This window comes from Paramormyrops kingsleyae, chromosome 15, assembly GCF_048594095.1.
Source record: "Paramormyrops kingsleyae isolate MSU_618 chromosome 15, PKINGS_0.4, whole genome shotgun sequence".
Lineage (NCBI taxonomy): Eukaryota > Metazoa > Chordata > Actinopteri > Osteoglossiformes > Mormyridae > Paramormyrops > Paramormyrops kingsleyae.
Window position 1 is genome coordinate 3,417,507 of NC_132811.1, and position 18,824 is coordinate 3,436,330.

The 18,824-nt window shown below is 41.0% G+C and overlaps 1 protein-coding gene across 7 annotated transcripts in view; it reads right to left on the reverse strand.

Moving 5' to 3' along the window:
• ptprsa (protein tyrosine phosphatase receptor type Sa) overlaps positions 1 to 18,824 on the reverse strand; it is a 165,375-nt gene that overhangs the window by 125,505 nt on the left and 21,046 nt on the right. For all 7 annotated transcript variants that reach the window (XM_023843591.2, XM_023843588.2, XM_023843589.2 and 4 more), the window contains exon 2: positions 9,056 to 9,130. The gene's annotated coding sequence lies outside the window, so the exon portion shown is untranslated. The remainder of the gene's footprint in view (positions 1 to 9,055; positions 9,131 to 18,824) is intronic.

Consider the following 18,824-nt stretch of genomic DNA (forward strand, 5'->3'; position numbering starts at 1 on the left):
GGTTCAGTGGGGGTGATGGCTTGGTCACGATGTTCAGAGAAACGCTGGAGCAGCAGACAGTTAATTGTAGGCTGTTAGAATGTGCGGCAAAGAACGCAGCTTAGAGGGACGCTAGCGGTTAGAGACGTGGAAGCCGGTGAGGGCATCTGCTGCTACGCCTGACCACTCCATTGACCAGTGTTTCCCAGTCGGCTCCTCAGGGACCTACAGTCGCTCCATGTCTGTTCCCTCTCAGTCCCCTGGGTCCCCAAGCACTGGATTGGGAAACACTGCCTTAGACACAGGAAGTGCACAGGTGGATCCAATCTCCATAACGGTCAGTGCATAAAAACCTCCTCCTTTTGGGGTCTTACTACTTTGTCATACCCCACATCCAAGCTAACCCGGATAAGCATTCATCAGCTTCCCATCACAGCTCAGGCCTAGCGGAATAATAGGAAAGTATCACTTGGAAGATGTTGTTCCTTGTTTGTATCACTATGTTGAGACTGGGAAAAAAAATCACTGTAGCAACAAGAATCCCAGAATGACAGCTCTGGCCCTGGCACTGGGTTCCTCTGTTTCTCCTGCCGCTTCGCCACTGTTGGTTCCCGGAGTTGGCATCAAAGATTAAAAGTGCAGGATGGCTTGCAGGCAGAAGAAAGTTCCATTTTCAACTGTGGGGGGAACTGAGGCCACTGTACAGCGGCGAGGACCAATTTAGCACTCAGGGCAAATTAAGAGGAATAAACACAATTATCCGCAGAGTGGAGCAGTCAGATACTGCACGTTTTTCCCTCACCATGCTTCCCCCGCTATGAGGGGCCCTAATGCTTCCGGCCAGTTTTTGTCAGTCATTCAAGAGCAACAAGGCTAATTGCGATGTCCTTGACGTTCCACAGTCTGTTTTTCCTTTATCCAAAACATCCCAAATGGGGGCTTTAGAAGAATATCTAACATACTGCTCTGGCAGAAGAAAACCATGAACCCAGGAAGACAAAGGTCTCAGGACCAGTGGCTCCTCTTCCACCTTACAGCCTGCTCACCAGACAGCCACATCTTCAATGTTAAGGCAATTTGATGCAGATAAACTACTGTTTTCAGCTCCCTGAATGCTTTGAAGACTTTGAAGTTTTTGGCCTACATTAAAACACATCCTTTCCCTCAAAGCATTTAATAGACAGCTTCCGATAGAGTCAACCCTGCGATGAAGCTTCAGTAATTGATAAGAAAGTCACATTGAACTTAATCAATTACTGGGGTGCAAGGTAGCAGCTATGTAAAAAATACTACAGCACCAGCACAATACCTGACTTAATTTAACAGAAGCTGTCTTAACAGACCCTAAACTAATCTAAACCTTATCTTTCAACTCAACTAAACTAACTTTAGACTTAACTAAAATATTAAGTGCATATCCGTGATTCCAAATCCATAAATTCTTAAATATATATGACAGTAATCATTTGAAAATGTCTTATAATATATATATATATCTCAAAGAAATTGGACAGTTCAATTGTAAACTCATGTCTCTGCTCAACAGCATGCTGATAGAATCAGGATATTGTGTATGTTGTGTAAAGCATTTCAGCAGGCAAAGGTTTGGAAACTGTTGAAAATAACAACATGCAGGAAATTAATTTACAAACACTAAGGATCAGCCTAGACTTTTATTAAGCATATTTGGGGCACGATTCAATTAACTCTCCATTAAAAGAAAAAAAAAGCTTTTGGTAAATAACAAGTTTATGTTCCAGATGAAAACATCTCTTTAATAAGCAATCACAGTTTCATATATTGACTCGCATTCATGAAACTAATATAAAGTTCTTTCATTATCAACAACAGCGTTTCTGTTTTTTTTTTCTCTGATTTTGACAGTGATAATACTCAAGCAGTTCCATCAAATAAGAAATGTCTGTTGTTTTTTTCTTTGGCTTCTTCAATCACCGGCACCTTCAGTTGCCATTCAATGCTTAACAATTAATTTGGTTACAACAAGTAACCGAAGACCCACAATTACTGTTCATGAATTATCAAAAAGACAGTCAACATCAATAGTCAACACAAGAGGCAGCTGGCCATAATGCACGATAATGAAAATGAATCATATAATGTTTGTGATAATCTGGGAATAACATGACAGATATTACTTAAGTAAATATAAGTATATATCCCAGTTGTAAAGCTATATTAAATATAGTCTAATGATGTTAATCCCTCATCTTGGCGCCTTACTTGGGTAAGGAGGCTTATGTGCACTTCAGGGAAGCTACCATCCATGTTTCCTTGTGCTTTAAAGTGCTACCAGGGTGACCCACGCCAAGCAGGGCTCACCAAGGGTGCCAGACAAATCCTCCCGCCTACATTGGGAAGCGGTGATGTAGCACTGTGTTGGCGGAAAATGATCAGAGCGATAACAATGGCAAGGACTTGAACATTTCCGTGACCAGGTCTGGGGCGAAGTAGCCATGACATACAAGTAATACAGAGACTGAAATAAGCCTGAAGTTAGGAATGAGAAGGTAATAAATACAGATGGCCAGTATGGACTCTGAGGGACTATCCGGCTTTGGCCAAACCAATGACCTCGTCATTGCCGATACATTCTTCAAGCAAATAAAGCATCTTTACATCTGGACATCGCCAGATGGAGTTCACAAAAACAAAGACCGCAGTCTCAGTGCCAGACAACAGAGGAGCTCCAAACAAACAGCAAAGACATCACTTGGAGCAAATTGTGGCACAGATCATGAATTTCTTATGGCATACTCCCAGTGAAGCCGAAAGAAAACAAGATGGCCGTCCGACTTCCGAGAATAAACCAACTGCCTTCAAGGAAACTGTCAAAACTGATTCAATATAATGAACGTACTTGATGGAGAACCAGGACAGAATGAAACATCCAAAGAAATTAAAGTAGATGATAAAAAGGACAGTTGAAACTGCAAAGAGAAGCCAAATCGGGAAAGATAAAGATGTCTTAATAGTACTCACTGCATATTCCAGAAAGCTTCCAGTAATGACAAAGACCAATATTATAACATCTTCATTAAAGAAGAAATCATTAGACCCAAATTATTCCACAGTTCACTGCCAAAAAGGCCACAGGGATAGTTGGTGTCCGAATAGAAATATTGCAAGCAACTGACATAGCAAATGATTTTGAGAAACAGCTCACAGGAACTCAGGCAAGAAGTCAGTAGTTTATATGCCAATACCAAAGAAAGAGAGCTGCCAGAACAGGCCAATTACCAAACGATTTCTCATGCATCATATGCCAGTAAGATGATGACAGAGATCACTGTACACCAGCACCAGACCAATCTAACTTGTGCGCAGATATTTTGATGACATCACACTTAGGAGTGAATGGGGAAGATTTGAAGGTACATTACCAAGGTTGAAGAACAGAGTGAGAAGATGGGACAATGGATAAATATGAAGAAAGCAAAAGCTGTGACAACAGAAGCAGCAGCTAACGTTAGTGTACATTGTGGGGACATGAAAGTTATAGACAGCTTTTGTCTGCTTGAAACAATCTTCCATATGAAAGAATCTTGCAATCGAAAGTGTCACACGCAGACTGGCACTGGGAAGAGTGCGATGAAGCACCTTGAAAAACAAGAGTACTAATATATTTGTAAGAACTAAGATCAGAATTGCTTAGAATTTGGTATTTCCTGTCACTTTTTATGGATGTGAAAGCTGCACAACGAAGAAGCGGTACAGGAAGAGTACCGATGCCTTTGAAATGTTGTACTAGCAAAAACTTTTACAAATACCATGCACAATAAGGACAACAAAAGCGTATTCTTAAACAACTCAAGCCCGAACAAGCTTGAAGCAAAGTGACCGGGGTAAATGTTATTTTTTGGCATATTAAGACCATAATGCCTAGACTGCTGAAGGTAAGAGAGGAAGAAGATGAACAAGATATTGGTAAGCCTCAATAACTAGACAAAAGACAGGTGTTTCTTCAGGAATGTTCTCCAGGAGTCAACAAAGGCTTCACTGCACCACAAAATATTGGTTATTGGTGGTCTATTCTGTGCTATTCTGTCCTCATATAGCCTGATTAATTTGTATATGATAAAAAGATTTTAACAAACGTTGAATCTCTTAAAATATTCATGCATATATTTCCTAATATTTAGCGACTGAGCCAAGAGGGGGAAACTTTAGATTTGGATGGAGCGTTTAGGAGGTCAATTTCAGGATTGAAAATGGACATAATTAATTATTGAAGCTAAATGACTGAAAGTAACTTTCATTGTGGAAATACGTATGGGCCTATATCAGCGATTTATGAGGAGATTTACAGGTAACCGCTGGAGAACTATACAAAGTCATGGCGAAAACTGCATTAGGCAGTTTTCGCAAAAATAGAAAAAAATACTCCAAAAATATCACTTATCGACTTACCAGTTTACCGTCAACTAAGTTACGTACTTCAAACATCAGCGGAGAAGAGATGTGGAAAGACAAAATTCCTTTAATCAATAGTACATTAAAATATTCCTTATCAATAGTACATTAAAATATTCCCTTAAAATGAGGATAAACCCTCTACATCGCACTAAAATCTTGCTTGTAACATATCTAGCTGCTCCCTAGAGTTGCTTGTGGTTATACTGTCTGTCTGTAACATACTTGCGCCTTTTGTTGACACAAGACGGTAGACGACGCAAGTAACCGTCATACTTAGGATCATGTCTGTTTATCTAGGTGTTGTAGCTTAACAGATTAAGAGAAAGATATATTAATAGTAATGCAGTCTTCTGGATATGAAGCTTACAAATCATGTTATTCATAAATAAATAAACAGACAAGCAGATTAGATAGACAGATAGATAGATAGATAGATAGATAGATAGATAGATAGATAGATAGATAGATAGATAGATAGATAGATAGATAGATAGATAGATAGATAAGCAAACAAACTATCAATTGTGTCAATCTAAACCAGTCTACTAATGACTTGTCATTATACGTTCCTTCCCCCTTTGGGATTGTGGGGTCCCTTTGGCACACCCGCATGGACATATTCCCGGTGGCATGTCAACCACGACGCCCCTCTAGCCAATAGCAAGGCGGCTCCCCCCTTGTCTTCCGCAGCAGCTCAGTCTGCGATGCATTCGGGCTAAAATGCGCTATGAAAATAAAGCAGCAGCTCAATGGCTCAATGCCTGTAAGTAACAATCGGCAAACTTCTGGCAGATCCTGAAATTCCTCTTGTTTCTTAATGTAAATTCTTGCCTTGTGGCTTTTCACCTTTCCTCCTCTTCTCTGGCGACACAGCGCTGCTTTGTACTGTAGCTCTCAGTGTCCTTACTCACAGCTGCCTGACGTCCACATGACTATTCGCTTGTGTATTAGCTAAGAGTGAAAACACACGAGGGTCCCAGGGTCCAGTGTTACTCCAAAGCACTCACAGTCAGATGGGGAGGATCAACAGAGAGCTGCACATGGACTGTTAATTGAAATTTATTTACTGTCTTTCTCACTAACCTGCCTGTACACATTTGCAACCCATAATAATCCATAGAAACCCTTGATAATGGTATTTAAGCTGTTAGGGCATTTGTTATATATAGTTATTGGAGTGATAGGTAAATTAGATTTCTATTGTGTATAGATCCTGAAACCAGTGTTTGGTTCTTCAAACACACAATGGAGATGCTACAACTGTTTTATTGTAATCAATATTTATTGATTAGAGCCAGGCCCAAGACTTGGGTTCAAGGGTACTTGAGATTGTTTTTTGAAAAACTGATTTAAAAGATGACAGTATATTGGCTACTGGTGTATATATTTTACAGGGGAAAATAGTGAAGTTGCGAGAAACAGTATTTGCGGCGTAATCCCATTCAACTGTTTTGTATGTTCACAGGACACAGTGCTGACAAGTAATTCCATAAAAGCTATAGTGTTAATCAGCTTGAGTACCAACGTAAGCATTTGTGTAACTGTATTCATTTGCATGGCTTTTCTATCAGGGTTGCCTAATATAATCAACACAGTCAATCTTGAGCGGTATGTCAGTTGTCCCCATTGATGTGAGGATTTACTGTGGTACATTTCACTTCACTTAATGCAGTAGGCATATCAGGGTTATGGGTTCAAATCTCGTCTGAGCTCTCCACTCTCTTGTGTTTCTGTAGGTTCCATCTAAATTCTCTGATTTCCTTCTAAATTTCGGAGACAAGCTGTCTCAACAATGTAATGATAATCTAATGTATAATTATCTAAATTACCTTTATAACCTGTATGCCTGCTAAGATAGAGCGCCAGCCACTTCTGTGTGATTCTCAACGTTCGGCTGAAAGGGAAGTTACTGCCCCCATTTTTCGTGTCATCAACTTACAGCCCGAATAGCAGCTACGGTCTTTGTGTGCACAGAGCTTTCTGTTAGATAAGGATTAGCTCTTCGTTTTTGAGGAAACATCTTTAACCGAGAAAGTCTGACTGCGTCGGCACCTTCTTATCACTCGTGCTGGAATGAATCTTCAAAAGGATGAAGAAAGCATGAATGCATTATCTTGATTTCCCCCGGTAGGGAGAGCGAGGAAAGTGGAGAGGCTTGTTTTGTTTGCCGATTTTGATTTTAAGCACGGTCTTATTGATACATAGTGTGATATTAAAGACAATAAATAACACGGTGATTCTTTTCAACATAAATGTAATCTGACACCAGGAAAAGATGTCTATTATAGATGTCTATAATAATTAGGCAATTTTCTGCATGGCTGATTGGAGACTACAGAGGAATAAGCAGCAGGTATTTACCACTAGATATAATATACTTTCCCTTCATCCCCCCCCCGACTGTGAGATGTATACAGCATGCAGCACACTTCCTCCAGCATAGCAGCAACAGTCACCTTATTTGGTGAAGGCTATGTTGTAAATGGACCAAGCGCCATGGTTACGCAGCAGGTCACCGGGCCAGCAAACGCTAAGGGTGAGGAGCAAACGCCAGCAGTGGTGAGGGACTCACTGGGAGATCAGAAGAGTGGATCCATATCTTACCTGGATTTCATTAGGAAGTGAGGTTCCTTTTTCAGGAAAAATGTAAGAATTAGGAAATAGGAAATATTCATAGATTCACGCTGTGCTCAGGAACTGATAGAAGTGTAAGGGAAAGGAAAGACCAGCACATGCAGTGGAAAAAAAGAGTTAAACGAGGTCTGAACACTTGACTTGGCATATACCCTGTAATCATAAAAAGGGCACACAGTATTTCACTCTCAGCCAGTGCTTTGAAATGAGTGTTCCTGTGGATTATATAGGGCTGGGATTTAACAATATCCTATATATATATATATATATACAGCCTTTGAGATAATCCTGGCTTTCTTCTTATATTTTTGTCACTCGAATCTTGTAGTGCATTATAATTATAAGTTATAAGAATTATAAGAATTATAAGTTTTAAAACATCTTTTGGATCAATGACAACATTTCCCTCTTTTATATTTCGGTTATAACTTTCTCTGCCCAACCTCAGGAATTTTTACGTGGCTCTTACTGTAAAACATACAAGAATTGTCTCTTTTTTGTGGTCCATGTGTTAAATTGCCATCACCGTTACTGGAAAGTTTGAAGAGTAAAATATTTTATTAATAAACCCTGTGATGATCACACTGCAGCATCATTTACACCAGACTAGTACAATTTCCTTTTCCTGCAGGAGTAACATTCCTTGGGTCATGGAACTAAAATTTCAGTTTAAAGTTGGAGTTTAAAAGCAGCAAATTGTTGTTGCTTTAATGTCTATTACGGAACCCAGCACAATAAAGTATTAATATTTGCAGTCTCTATCCACACGATGCAGAGATTAATGGAGGTTTGTTAAACTGAATCTCTGCACAGCATGTTTGCATAGTCATGCATACTTACTCAGAGGCTGGTTTTTCACTTTTATTGTCAAACTTCATGGTTCATGTTCAATTTCCAGTTCAACTATTTTCTCGGCAGTTCACTCCCCCCCCCCCCCCCACCCTCATGAGTATAAATAGCAGAAAGGTCCACTGAACACAGATTGCAAACAAAACAACCCCAGGATTTAACAAAGATTCCTGAGGCACCTGCCCACAAGCTCGTCAATGAAAACCCAGTTTGCTCGATATTTGTTTAAAGCCTTTTGTTGCCTGTCTTGTTTTTGCATGAAATTGCTGAGCCTGGTCCAGATGTTCATTTGTGAACTGGGGAGGGGGATCACTTCTCTGAATGAGTGGTGTGCTGCTGTTTATATCTTATTCTTCGACATATGGAAGGCTGGGGCAGGGCTGTTTGCCGGCAGGAGCCATGTCGGGATTGCGTACCTTTCAGAGATTATTTTTATGCGGTTTCTTAACACTGTGAGAATGGGAGGTTGGCTGCACGTAAGCATACTGTGATCCAGAAGATTTGCCAATTTCCATGATAATGAAGCGGCATTCAAATCTCGAAAGAAGAAAATCCAATGCATTTTGAAGGGAAATGTGTGATTTCTCAGGAGAGGGACAGAGAGGACAGGTATCACCCAGATTTTGAGAGCTCATATGATTGTGCTTAAAATTTATAGAGTCTGATTCTCCTCCCTCTGCAGCCATTTCTCAGTTTTTTTCTTCTCCCACAAGACTTTTTGCAGAGCACCAGGATCACACCCCGTATCTGATCCTTGAAATGATCTATAGCATTAACCTGCTTGGGTTGGGAATCTGTGTTATTGCCTGAACTGGGCAGAGCTGACGATATGGATGTCATGTTCCGGGAAACTGAGAAAAGGAAGAAAGTCACCTGAGAATAATTGAAACTGAAATCCAAAGGACAGCCATATTACAAACTCTAATATTAATGACCTCTCCGTATCAGTCAAGGCCATGTCCCTGTGTCCCCTGTGTCCCCTGTGTCCCCTCTGTCCATGTCCAGTTATTTTCTGGCCTCATTTATCCATAGCATGTTATTAAGTCACTTGAAAATAGTCAAAAGAATGTGATTCATCATGGAAACCCAAAGAGCTGTGTCTGAAATTTCACGCAGACATATCTCACTTCATGTTAAAAAAGCGAATACAAAAACTTACCACTGTTGATTTCAAAACCCCTTTAACTTCATATTTTCATATTTTCGGCTATCGTCTTCGGTCTGAGAAGGTACACTTTAAACGGAGAAGGAAATAAGAGAAAAAATTATCAAATGGATTCATGAATGACTTTCCTCCTTGCTATGAATGCAAACTCTGAGATACGTAATGACTCAGAGGAAGACATGTCCACCCTCGTCACCCATGTGAGTCCCGGATCGATAGGTAAATGGGCCAGACTAACTGCATTGAAAAGTATGTAGGCACTGCCTTTTATGTAGCGTTTCCCCCTCGCAATAAACTAGACTCTGCTTCAATAACCGAGAGTCACAGGTAATCATTGTACTCAATGCCAGGTCAAACCTCTCAGTACATCTCAGGACACGTTTTTTATATGGTCAGGTCAAGCTACGGAAGAAGGAAAATGCAGTTTTGTTCACGGTATCATGTATGTGGAGCCAATTGTTGTATCGTAACTATTTATAACTCCAGAAATTACAGTCATCGAGTGCTGGCCCTGCATGAAAACGCATCGTGCGCTTGTGTGTGTGTCTGTGTGTGTCTGTGTGCTTTGTCTTTATGGTCTGTCAGCAAATGGCTCCAGTGTAGTTTTTCCTACAACCCGATCTCTCTGTTTCGAGTCAGGACCCAGCAACCTCTGGGGCCATCGATGCCACAACAATCAACCAGCAGGCGGACGCAATCACTCATCCTGACGGGCCACTTTAATTTGAGCCTCCGCAATCACAACAGGCAGAGGGAGAGAGGAGTCCCCAGAGGCTTGGAGGCAGAGAGACGTAGAGGCTTATCGTCCAGAGCTGGGTCCCGGAGCACACCGTACTGCGCTACCGCTCCTGCACAGGACCACCCCGCCTGCTTCAGGCGCTCCTCCATCAGTCAGTCTGCACGTACTGCTACGGAAATAACAGGCAGCCATATGCCTGAACAGAGACAGTCAGCAGCGCAGTGCGCGAAGGCATGCCAGCTATGCCCGACAACGTGCACGTCTTTTCCATATCATACGTCACCTTTTTTTGTTTTCTGAACACCACGTATCTTCTGAATCTGTGCAAAAACCTCACGGTTTTATCTTGCCTTTTAGTACAAATATATCTATGTCTGTATCTGTCCAGAGCAGCTCTGTCTAGCATTTTTAAGTAAATATCTATTTACATATGTATGAAGGTACGGTAATCGCAAGAGGAGGAGCAAAATATATGCTTCATATAGGAGTAAAAAGCCTGTGTTCTCAGCCAGCACAACAAAGGAAAACAGGAACTGTTTTAGCAGCATGTTTATCATGACTTTGCAACATATTGGCATGAAGTGTAGTCACCGCTGAGACAGATGGCGAACCATCATGGTGCATGGTAAATTTGGAGGTGGTGGAACTGCGACGAAGAGACACACGGCTAAAGCGTGCATCGCGGTACGAGGTGCCACCCATCCCACGGATGCCTGAAACACGCTTATGAATGTGACCCGATCTAAAGCATTCGCACTCGCTTTTCGGTCCTCATTAAACACTCCTGGGTGACCGAGGGTGATGAGCTTCGTGCCAAACGAAGCTGTTGCTTCCTGCATGTTGCTTTAATAGCCTTAAATAACTGCTCCACTCTCCCCCATCGCCAGCCCAGGCAGCTAGCGGTCTCCGTGATCTACAGCCATTCAAACGCTGTTTAAGAAGATCGGCTTCTGCTCCACGTTGTTTATTGAAGTGGTGTCTCCCATTCAGGGTCTGGCTGAAAAAGGGCCAGTAACCAGATAATACTGGAAGGCACTAAAAATACCTTGACGCAAACATTAAAATTGAACTCATCTAAGGCTCCTCTGATATTCAATATTATAAACCAGCTTTAGGGCAGGAACTGCAATAACGGGTCACTTCCTTCCTATATTATATATTCAGTTTTTATATATATATATATATATATATATATATATATATATACACACACACACACACACACACACACACACACACACATTTATGTATTCATATCTTTGTGGGGACCGTCCATTTATTTCTATAAGCAAATCCCTAATCCCAGCAATGATGACCTTAACCATAAGTAACCAAACGAAACTCAAGACTTTTGGCATTTTTAGTTTTTTCATTGCAGTCACAGATTTTTATAAAAACCGAAAGAAATGTCCCAGGATTTTATATGACATTTTGTCCCTGAAATTTGGCCACAATGTAATATACACATAACCCCCTCCCCCCCACACACACAGTACTAAGAGAACTATGCAAAATAATGATGTTTAAATGATCTTCGTGTAATGATGTCGGTCACAGAGCCGCCACAGCTAACCACCCTCTCCGATTGTCACCACAGGAGTTGCAGCCAGCATTCAATTAGCCAGTGTATTTTTTGAATAGACCACTAGCATTCCATGTTTGGATAATCAATACCTCACTTAGTTATTTAGCTAATTAAGTTAGTCAATTGAGTGAGCTGGTAGTGAAATTTAACAAACACATGTAATGACTGAGGTGCCCCTGAGGAGAGGTTTGGGAACTGAAGCGGTGATCATCTAGCCATCCAAAGAGATATCGGCGACTTTTTGGAGAATACACTTAATACCAAGATTAATCTCTGTAAACTGCCTAAGACTGTACTGTATTTATCTCTAGCGCAGTAAGCTTTCATAATTGCCATATCTGTGTCCAGTTACAGTTCTACATAAAGCAAAGGAAGGCTTTACGGGACACACTGTTTCACACTTAGATACCATTACGGCATCGTTTGTGCTGCCATTCAGAATCGCAGTGTGACTCACTCCATTCTGTCAATATTAGCAAATGGAATATAGGAAGGCAGAACAGGGATAGCTTTGCTTCTATCATGAAGAATATTATCTGCGTAGTGTAAGAGTTAGGAGTCTGGTGTAAAGATAAATGACATCATGCTCTGGACTAGAGTAACTTGCTAACAGAAGGTGGTTATTGACCTACAGAAAGTCTATCTATACAAAGCATTGATGTGTATTCATGAACAATATCTACCCATGGTTTATGGACCATGAAACAAAAATGTGTTTTAGTGCCGTGTGAAGCATTAATTTGTGTGTATATGGTGTGAAGGCATTTTATGGTGAACTCTCGCGTTTTACTGCATGTCACACGCGCACTGGCACTTCACAATCAGCACACTCAGTGATCAGCTACCTGTCCCCGAATGCAACATGCATTCCCCACTTACTGTGAATATTTCTGCCCAGACGAAGCTCTCCAGCAGCCGCTGCTGCCTCGAGCTGCATTAACAGGCCTGTGTCATGCAGATAAGCACAGCGGCGGCCATTGTGCTTATTGACTGAAAAATAATTACGCGTGTTTACGCCACTCAGGATTGCAATTGCAGCAGTGCACCTCCAAAAGATGGGTGGAAAACCTTTTCATGATCTTAATTAATGAAAGTAATAATATTGGGGACCATAGGGCTAGTAAAAGTAGCCCCCATGGCAAGTCTATTTCTTAAGATATTTGTTCAAATAAAAAAATCCTTTTATTTGCACAAGTACATTTGAATTGTCCTTTTCGCCAACCCCATCTTGCTCTCCATAGCTTGGGGGTCACAGCAGAGGGTCAGCCATTGTGTGCCACCCCTGGGGGTGAGGGTTAAGGGCCTTGCTCAAGGGCCCGCAGACATATGACTCCTCTGCCAACGCTTGAAGTGATGACCTCCTGATTACAGACATGGAGACTTGCCCTCTGCAAGTCATTGTTATAAAAATTACAATCAAACATATATCTGTGATCGTGTAGCTTATTTTTTCCCATTATCCTTCACCTGTTTATTATTCTTGAAAATAAGCGCCGACGACTGAGCTCACCCTTCATCTCATGCAGTGTTATGACCTTGAAGTCAGTGCTCCTTCAAGCTGTGCTCTGACCAGAGAACCGGATACCGTGGATTCATTTCAACACGTGACTTCACTCACGTGTCCTGCCTTTTCACAGAGTAATTACCTGGTCACGTGACACACTTCCTGTGAACGAATTCGGGCTTCATACAGATACACACTGATGGCAGGATGTATTACTATACTGGAGAAGCTTATTCTGATGCTTTTTACACCTATACTCATCTTTATCTGCACAAATTTGCTACACATTGTATTTGGACAAAATTAATGAAGCAAATTCCACAAAAAAAATCCCCTGAAAAAGTAAACACTTGGTTGGTTTTCACTGTCAAGGAATTTTTGAGGCAGTATTATAAGAAATATATACAAAATAGTTATTGATAAAGGGAAAAAAATAACCTAAAACACTGAATGTATCTCTCTGGGCAGTAAGGGGGCTACAACGATGGTGTGGGGGGGCAATTTAGTTCCTTATTACCTCTATCTGTTGGGGTGGGATTTGTGACACAGAATTCCAAGCTGCCTCTGACCTCTCCAGCCTTGAACCTGGATTCTGCAAAGCCCCGATTATCCTCTCTAATCCGCTCTCATTAAGGATGAGCTGGGTGATAGTGCATCACTGTGAGCAGTAGTCTCACTACTCTCCCAGCTACAGATAAATGGCAGCAAACCTAAGAAGTTACCCATATACAGTCCTGTAAACAACAGACAACTACTACTACTGGTGACCTTAAAAATGAGTAAATCAGCATTAGCTGTACTGCGAAGGTGTCTTTGTGATTATAGTATTTGTAATTGGAGAAGTTAACAAGTTTTTTTTCTAAATTTTAGAAGAAGGAGTTAGTAATAGGATGAGATAGAAAAAGATTCATAACCAAAACATTTTAGCTCACTAACTCACCAGTATTTTTCCCATGCAAACATTATAAACTTCAAAAAGCCACTATTAGTAGCCTGATCACACTTACACAGATTTGCAGGCAAAAAGAACATGTTAATACAAAGAACACAAATTAAACTGAAACTGGCATGACATGCTATTTATCTCAGCTTGAAGCTTGAAAATGTACTACATAATGCTCAATATATTAGTTTATCTGCAAATATCTGCGAAGGTAGAGGCTAAAGGGAAAAGTATGGCTGCCTTCTCAACAATGTTCTTATTGCAACTAAATCTGGTTTCTCTAGGAGTTCTTTTTGTAATAAAAAAAATATAGTATTAATAGCCACTATACTTACTAAAATTAGCACACTATTCAACGAAAACTTCATTAAACCCGGAAACAACAGAGGACGGCTCGGCCCTGTGGTGAGAGACACTGCGTTCCATCGTCTTTGGTCTACAGGAACCAGAACATGACGGGTTAGTTACTGATACATCAGTGAATCATTTTAATTCTAGAAATAAATGAGAAAAAAGCTTCTATTACGATAATATTATCTCACACATTTGAGCAAAGGTCGTCAACTTGGACTGTTTCCTATTTAAAAATGACTGAACACTCGATTAGTCATAATGTCTTTTCTTTCAAGAAGCAGAAAGTATTAACATTCTGATGAAAGGATATGTCCTTTTTTTTACTCTATATCACATTTAATCATACTTCAGCTTAAAGTGTGGGAAAAGGCTATTCAAAAGCACAAAAACCCAAAACGGAATGTTTTTGCTAAAGGCTTATAATGAAATATGACTGATGAATCGTTACAGTAAACATCCACATACGTGAAAGTGTATCTACACAATGAGTCATTGTGCCCCCTTTGTGTCACGAGGGTAATGCATTGAACAGGGGATCTGAGAATCTGCTGCAAGCTTCTCAGCTTGGAAGGACAAGCTGACAGAAGCTCTCACTCAAGCAGTTCTGTATGCTGCTCTCATAATACCTGCAAACTATTAAACGTTGGTCAAAACCCCATGAACCCAAATGAAAAGGATCAGTTTCACCTGCACTAACTTACTGCACTGAACAAAGTGACAAGCAATCTATCATTAATAGTGGCTCCTTATTAACAATTAGTGCATCTTTAATTAGGGACACAGGTTTATTGTTTGCAGAAAAGAAAAAAATAATAATTACATTGTGAAAAAAATAATTAGGTCATTTTATATATATATAAGAAAACTGAAATTAGGTTCCAATGTGAGAAGAATGTCAGGCATTCATTAAACAGCTTACTAAAAATTAAATTTATCAAACGCTACTTAATTGGGACTTCGACATGAATCTGTTTGACACTTCATAATACTTCTTTTCATGTACTCTATAAATAAAACCCCATTGGTAGATCATAAATGTATCACACCTCATTCACCTTATTCCGCTACCCTTCATTGGGATGATGTCTACCCATTTCGAATAAAGTGGCATAAGCATCCATTAGTACATGCATTAGACCAGCATTAAAGGTTATGACAAATATCATAACTGGGAGAACGGCTGGATGCGACGTGGAATAATCCATCAACATCAGTGTAATGTCCCAGATCAGAACAGCGTTTTTTGTGTAAGGCATATTACCCTGAGGCCCGGGGCCTGAGTGCATCTTCAGCTCTAGAAGTTGGTTTGGAATCATACAAGTGTGCTGCATTAGAATAAAAATAAAATGCGATTCAGATATACAGTCGTGGAAAAAATTAAGAAACCACTCTATACATATACGTATAAAATCATGCTGCGGTCTCTTAATTTATTCCCTAGCTGTATATCTTAATATGTAAGGACAACCCTACTTCTTAACACTTATACGAGACCTTAAGCTAAGCTCATTTTAAAATATACCTTGTTTTTCTTTAAAATTTAACATAATAAATTTCTTAGCTGATGAAATCAAAATGGTCCCTTAATTACAGACTGTGTACACTTACAGAGCTACGCATCTCTGCGTAATACTGGCATATCAGCGAAGCTAACAAACAGCTTTACTACGGAGGCAGGAAAAAATGAATTACGGCTTCATCTGTTAACGAGCTTATCGCCCTGAGATCATGAATAATTAAGGCTGTATTTCAGCAGCCTGTTTAAAGCCAGCGCCGTGAGACGTGAGATAAAAGCGTAAGTACAATTCCACACGGCCCAGCACTCGCCATGGCAGCTTACTGTCTGCTACTGGCCACCAGTGCCCACACTTTACACTATATAGGACCATCAGCAACAGTTTGGCACCACCAGCTAGGATTCAGGAGAACTACATATTAAGTAGCCCCAATATATATAGCACAAATCAAAATACGTAGGCGTGGTTTGCAGTACTTGTCTTGAACGGATGTCTTTTCAGGTTATCCGAGTGTTAGCTGTAAGCAGTCAGCTACTGTGGTATCCCCCCAATACGGTCCTCGAGGACCCACAGATGCTCCACGTTTTTGCTCCCTCCCAGCCCCCTGCTGAGAGGGAGCAAAAATGTTGACTGCCTGGCAGGAAGCTTGGATGGAGCAAAAATGTGGACCATCTGTGGGTCCCTGATTATGAAACACCGATCTACTGGCTGCAGTTTAGAGTCCTGTGTGACTGCCCTGGTCTTACAGTCAGCTGATACACGCTTGCTGTCTTTGCATACTGTGACACACACTTTTAACTTTGTCATATCAGGGCACAAACACACATAATACAGCCAAATCCTGGCTTTACGCAGGGATTTTAAAGCATGATTCATTGATCGCTTAAGATCCAGCAGAAATTAGTGGATATTAGTCAGGTCCACTGAGAAATTTGGAAAAATTGTCATGTTCACATAAGAGCAAGGCGGTTGGAGAGGCAAAAGAGAAAAGCAGGTCATTTAATGTATTAAATCTATTTAACAAACAGATACATGTTTGTTTTTCTGCCATACATTCGAGGTGCAGGAAGTTGTCTGTCTGCAATGTGTGTCTTTCGATGTTTGGTGACGTCACAGCCAACATTTCCAGCGGTCCAGCCCCTCTCCCATCCCCCACATCAGTCTGAAAGAAGTCACTTCTTTAGAACTAATCATTATTTCTTAGAACAACCTGCTGAGCCTAATGAAAATTCAATAAGAACTAAAAGCAGAGAGAAACACAGGGGAATCATCTGACAGGGAATGTATGGAAAAACGTAGCAAGTGCTCCATTGTGATCACTGAAGTCTCCGGAAAATTATTGATCCGGTGCATCTCATCAATTTCTTTTTCCAAGTGTTACATTAAACACATCAATTATGGATTGACGTCTTATTTTTGACACGATACCACCAAATTATGCTGCATGGCACTGAAGCAGAAGCACACATGTATTGTACATATACCAGTGTAGTGAGGGTATTCCTCATCTCTTCAGATTATTTAATATCAAGCCGTATTCTATGGTGCTGTATTGATCTATACCTCTGCATGAAGCCAAACTTATTCATTTCACATAGTGCCAATAACTCAGCGACTTCATTCCCCGCCAAAACACTTATATACAGACTTTACTCATTCACACACAGACACATTACATTGTACCGGCTCGGTTGTCATTGCGACTTGGTCCCATTTCAAGAAATTCGGTAACGCCACAGATAAGGTTCTGACCCAAAGCACCACCTCCCCCACCCATAAAAACCAGTAAATCTCTGTTAAGTCCGTCTCCCACCTACACCAGATTGCATTATGTGATATTACACAGAAACTGAGACAAGCACATAAACCATGACGTACATGAAGGGACGCTGAAGGTCTTCATCACGCCTCCAACAACTCATGTCACTCTGGTCCATTGTAGATGCACAAGAAGACATTGAACTTACAGGCAGGGATACCCTAAATGTAAAGGTACATTAGCACAGCTCTATAGTACAAAACATACAAATAAATTCATTTTTTACTGCCTGAAATTGATATATAAAATAAATATCTGTTCCTTTCATAATCGACATACAGCAAAACTCTCCTTATCATGGCCCTTATCTATATGGGCTTCCAGTTATACAGAGTATGGTTCCACCCCTGCTGGTCTATGCTGGGTTTTTTTTTAGCTGGGACTGCTTGTTTCAATAAGGCACTTGTCACACTGTTACCCTTCTGCATTCTGAACTTTTTCGGTAAATATCCAGATTTATAAATATAAACAGTTTTGGAGGATGACAATTACTAAGAAACCATAAAAGCTCTCTTCCCAGATTAGAGACAATTAATAATTGGCTTGTGTATCTACTTTTGAAGAACAGCCTTTCAAGCAACATGATGAGCCTTTAGGGTACGTCTGTGCATGCTGCTGTCTATGGTACGTCTGTGCATGCTGCTGTCTATGGTACGTCTGTGCATGCTGCTGTCTATGGTACGTCTGTGGATGCTGCTGTCTATGGTACGTCTGTGCATGCTGCTGTCTATGGTACGTCTGTGCATGCTGCTGTCTATGGTACGTCTGTGGATGCTGCTGTCTATGGTACGTCTGTGCATGCTGCTGTCTATGGTACGTCTGTGCATGCTGCTGTCTATGGTACGTCTGTGCATGCTGCTGTCTATGGTACGTCTGTGGATGCTGCTGTCTATGGTACGTCTGTGGATGCTGCTGTCTATGGTACGTCTGTGCATGCTGCTGTCTATGGTACGTCTGTGCATGCTGCTGTCTATGGTGCGTCTGTGGATGCTGCTGTCTATGGTACGTCTGTGCATGCTGCTGTCTATGGTACGTCTGTGGATGCTGCTGTCTATGGTACGTCTGTGCATGCTGCTGTCTATGGTACGTCTGTGGATGCTGCTGTCTATGGTACGTCTGTGGATGCTGCTGTCTATGGTACGTCTGTGCATGCTGCTGTCTATGGTACGTCTGTACATGCTGCTGTCTATGGTACGTCTGTGGATGCTGCTGTCTATGGTACGTCTGTGCATGCTGCTGTCTATGGTACGTCTGTGCATGCTGCTGTCTATGGTACGTCTGTGGATGCTGCTGTCTATGGTA